The sequence below is a fragment of the Homarus americanus genome, unplaced genomic scaffold (genome assembly GCF_018991925.1).
Source record: "Homarus americanus isolate GMGI-L3 unplaced genomic scaffold, GMGI_Hamer_2.0 scaffold59743, whole genome shotgun sequence".
Taxonomy (NCBI): domain Eukaryota; kingdom Metazoa; phylum Arthropoda; class Malacostraca; order Decapoda; family Nephropidae; genus Homarus; species Homarus americanus.
In genome coordinates, this window is record NW_024724380.1 from 7,277 (window position 1) to 12,235 (window position 4,959).

A 4,959-nucleotide genomic window follows, 5' to 3' on the forward strand; every position below is an offset into this window, starting at 1 on the left:
GGTGTTTACTGGGTCACGCTCCTAACAAAGCCGCCCCGGGGCTGGCTCGTGAGATGCTCTTTGCCCAGTGTCCCAGGTAACAGGAGAGTTTACTTGAAAATTAGGAGTGCTCAGAGCAGGCTATTTGACTGGCCTGGAATGGTGATGCATGGAATAATGGAATAGGACTCCTCGGTTCTATTTTGTTGGTTTTCGGAACCAGAGAGGTAATGACTAATCGGAACAGGCGGGGCATTCGTATTGCGACGCTAGAGGTGAAATTTCTTGGACCGTCGCAAGATTTAACCACTGCGAAAGCATTTGCTAAGCGATGTTTTCATTAACTGAAGAACGAAAGTTAGAGGTTCGAAGGCGATCAGATACCGCCCTAGTTCTAACCATAAACGATGCCAACTAGCGATCCGCCGGCGTTATTCCCATGACCCGGCGGGCAGCTTCCGGGAAACCAAAGTCTTTGGGTTCTGGGGGAAGTATGGTTGCAAAGCTGAAACTTAAAGGAATTGACGGAAGGGCACCACCAGGAGTGGAGCCTGCGGCTTAATTTGACTCAACACGGGAAACCTCACCAGGCCCAGACACCGGAAGGATTGACAGATTGAGAGCTCTTTCTCGATTCGGTGGGGGGTGGTGCATGGCCGTTCTTAGTTGGTGGAGCGATTTGTCTGGTTAATTCCGATAACGAACGAGACTCTGGCCTACTAAGTAGTCGACGGATCTCCAGAAAATGGTGTCCAGTTCGCAACTTCTTCTTAGAGGGATAAGCGGCAATTCTAGCCGCACGAGATTGAGCAATAACAGGTCTGTGATGTTCTTTAGATGTTCTGGCCGCACGTTGCCGCTTACACTGGCGATCACCCAGCTTTTCCTCTCCGAGAGGAGCGGAACCTGCTCAAAGCCTTTCTTGATAGGGATTGGGGCTTGCAATTGTTTCCCCATGAACGAGGAATCTTTAGTAAGGGTAAGTCATCAGTTTGCGCTTCGACTACGGCCCCCAGTTCTTTGTACACACCGCCCGTCGCTTACTACCGATTGAATGATTTAGTGAGGCCTTCGACTGGCGCCTGGATTTTTCCGCCCGCCAGTTCGGCGAGGGTTTTCTGGGGGTCGTCGCCCCGAGCTGACGGAAGATGTCCCAAACTTGATCATTTAGAGGAAGTAAAAGTCGTGGAATAAGGTTCGTGAGGTGAACTCGCGAAGGATCATTAATAGAGAGAAAGAGAACGCTTCAAAACTACTACTACTACCTCCTGATTCGGCGGTCTCGGGCTCTGCTCTGGCAACTCCAGCAGCGAAAGATGACAATCCCGGCCCCCGCACCAAAAATAGGTACCACCACGCTGTAGGTGGACCACACTCGCGAAGACCGGAGGAGGACGGACGGGGCTTTGGACGGCTGCCCGTCCGTTCCTTACTACCGGCGAATAAGCCTCTTGACCCAAAAAGAGTGAAATTCAAGTGTCAAAAAACAACAACAACAAGCCGTCCGGCCAAACCCAAACCACAAACTTGGGCTATGTCTGTCAAACCCTTTCATTGAGACTCGACCTGGGATGGTTAGTCACAAAAAGACCAAATGGCAAATACACAACTCTTAACGGGGGATCACTCGGCTCGTGGGTCGATGAAGACCGCAGCAAACTGCGTGTCGGTATGTGAATCGCAAGAATACCAGATACATCGACAAGTTGAACGCATATTGCGGCGGCGGCAGCCATATGAGCTTGTCGCCGCCACTCCTCTACGAGGGTCGGAAATATACATCCATCGGTTGCTGCGAGTTCGGTGCCTGCTGACTGTCTCCCCGACACGAGGGTAACCCGAAACGAGCTTCCGCCTTGGGGTTTAATCGCCCGCGCCTTGCGCGAGGCGTGCCCTTAAAAACAAGCAAGCCTATCACTAGCAAGTCCATGGACTTGGCGCACCCACATTCAACCACAACAAAGCGACAGTTGCCGCCCTCGCAAATAACTGGAGGCGGCGCTCTTTTGCCTGCTGTCCACAGAGACACGAATGGCCGTCGGCCGCTCATGGCTGATGCTGCACATGTTCTAAGAGGCACTCCATCCCACGAAGAGGAAACGAAACCGGGTCGGATATCTTTTAAGTAAGCCCCGCCGGAATTTCGTCTATCACCTCGAAAAGAGTGCTTGGCATGCATTGCAGTGGAACCTAAATTGATGAGTGCGCCTGGGCCCGCAGTCTACCATGTAGTGGTGCAGGCAGAGAGATGAGAATGCTTGGGTGACGCCGTGCTCTTCCTCACGCGCTCCTCCACCCTCTCCCACGGTCAGACGCGGTGTGGGCGTTCTCTTTGAGAGTTCGCCACGAGTCCACGTCTATCTCATGACTGGGAGGGAGGCAGGGGGAGTTCTCTCTAAACGCGTTAAAGACGGTGTTGCGCCTCATAACGGCGCTCGCCGGGATAGAGCACTAGTTCTGCAGCCGGAAAGGCCGCTCACGCCAATTAATACTGCGACTCTCGCTCTCTTTCTCCGGATAAATAAGTGCCACTGCTGTGGCATGCGGGAACGGGGAAAGAGGTCAAAGTTTAAGCGGCAAAGGTGCGGCCGAGTAAGGGCGGAACACGAGCGTATATGCATTAAAACTGTGTGTGTATATGACTCTGCGAGAGATGTTCTGCTGGAACACTTTTCCTATTGGCTATTTACCACTCAATGAGAAGGAACGGAGTCAGGGGTGGGAGTGCCGGCGCCATGGCCGCTGGTACCCCCGCGACAAGCCCTCAAACCTTCCTGCCTGGTAATGTCGGTGGTGAAGAAAGTCGGTGGCAGAGCGTCTTCCGCTTCGTGGTTGGGGAACTTGTTCCCCCTAAGGATGATGAGACCACGATCGACCTCGTAGTAGGAGAGAGCTACCCGCCAAATTTAAGCATATTAATAAGCGGAGGAAAAGAAACCAGCAGGGATTCCCTTAGTAAGGGCGACTGAACCGGGAAAAGCCCAGCGCATAACCTCGATGTCTTCGGGCACGAGGGGTGTTGCGTTTCAGAGGGTCCAGCACGCCGTCCCATACCGTCTAAGTCAAGCTTGAAAGCGGCCACTGCCCATGGAGGGTGACAGGCCCGTATGGCGGCGCCCGTGAGGGTACAGATGGGACGGTCGGAAAGGGCCTCTCTGTAGAGTCGGGTTGCTTGAAAGTGCAGCCAAAAGCAGGTGGTAAACTCCATCTAAGGCTAAATATGACCACGAGACCGATAGCGAACAAGTACCGTGAGGGAAGGACGAAAAGAACTTTACGAAGAGAGAGTTCAAAAGTACATTAGAAACCATTAAGGAGCCAAACGGGTGGAAACTCGAAGGTCGAACTGAGGATTCAGCTCGTCGGCTGTCGGCTGGGTGAATGTTGTAATTAGGCGACCCAAAAATGTTTGGGCGCGCCCCCACTCACGCTGGCGTCGGCGGGCGTATTTCGCCTCGTAATGGAGTCACGCGACCCGTTGCCGGGAACGTCGAAGCCCGGTCGGACTGTTACCTCGCCGCCGACTCTCTCTCGCGTCTGGGAGACCCGCGCGACAGGGGGAACCACCGGTGTCCTGGCTGCCTGCGACGGTCGTCGAGCTTGCCGCCGCTTCGGCAGCGGTTTTTCCTCTCGCGGTGTGCAAAGGTCGATGATCCACCGGCCGTCTTGAAAGCTTACGGACCAGGGTCTAACATGTGTGCAAGTCAATGGGCTCACTAAACTGAAAGGCGAAATGAAAGTGACGGCCGGGGCAGCTGTAACAGGCTCTCCGGTGCGTCTTGGGCCGATCCTGACCGGCTGCCTGCGGCTTCGCCCACACCGCGACAAGCGGTGAGATACTCGCTCTCTGGACGTTGCGTGTGGTGGAGGTCGTCAGGGCGATGGTCGAAGTTTAATTTCCCTCATGTGGGGGGGGCGCAGGCCCGGGACTTGCCAAGACGCTGCGGTGCTGTCCGTCCCCGGAAGCGGGCCGTCGGTAAACGGCGGAGGCACACCGGGGCAGGCTCGCGGGCAGTCGGCAAGTACCATGAGCATATATGTTGGGACCCGAAAGATGGTGAACTATGCCTGGCCAGGATGAAGCCAGAGGAAACTCTGGTGGAGGTCCGTAGCAATTCTGACGTGCAAATCGATCGTCGGAGCTGGGTATAGGGGCGAAAGACTAATCGAATCATCTAGTAGCTGGTTCCCTCCGAAGTTTCCCTCAGGATAGCTGGAACTCGCAGGGTGAATTTCATCCGGTAAAGCGAATGATTAGAGGTCTTGGGGACGAAACGTCCTCAACCTATTCTCAAACTTTAAATGGGTGAGATGCCGAGCTTGCTTGTAGGGATGAAGCTCCAGCGACTAATCTGAGTATCTAGTGGGCCACTTTTGGTAAGCAGAACTGGCGCTGTGGGATGAACCAAACGTCGAGTTAAGGGGCCTAAATGAATGCTCATTCAGATCCCATTGAAAGGCGTTGGTTGCTATAGACAGCAGGACGGTGGCCATGGAAGTTGGAATCCGCTAAGGAGTGTGTAACAACTCACCTGCCGAAGCAACTAGCCCTTAAAATGGTATGGCGCTCAAGCATTCTCCCGATACTCGACCGCCGGGCGCACTACCGGCCTCGCTCTCAAGGCGAGGTCTCGAAGCCCCGGTGAGTAGGAAGGTCGCAGTGGTGAGCGCTGAAGGGTTTCGCGTGGGCCGGCCTGGAGCCGCCACTGGTGCAGATCTTGGTGGTAGTAGCAAATACTCGAGAGAGACTCCCTTGATGACCGAAGCGGAGAAGGGTTCCATGTGAACATCAGTTGGACATGGGTTAGTCGCTCCTAAGCCCAGGGCTAAGGCCTGATCCACGCTCGAGGCAAATGCAGCACGAGCAGAGGAGAAGAAGAAGAACAACTACAACTAAGTAGGGGTTCTATCTATCTATCTACCTCGGTCTTATATAACACAGTCTAACAAAGTGAAAGGCCAAAGGATGAGTGGCGAAAG

At 54.2% G+C, this 4,959-nt stretch overlaps 1 non-coding gene across 1 annotated transcript; it reads left to right on the forward strand.

Annotated features, from left to right (window-relative positions):
* The first annotated feature begins 1,586 nt into the window (after nt 1-1,586).
* LOC121864382 lies at nt 1,587-1,750 on the forward strand. Its single transcript, XR_006088575.1, has one exon. It is a non-coding gene; the product is annotated as a 5.8S ribosomal RNA (ribosomal RNA).
* Nucleotides 1,751-4,959: the final 3,209 nt, after the last annotated feature.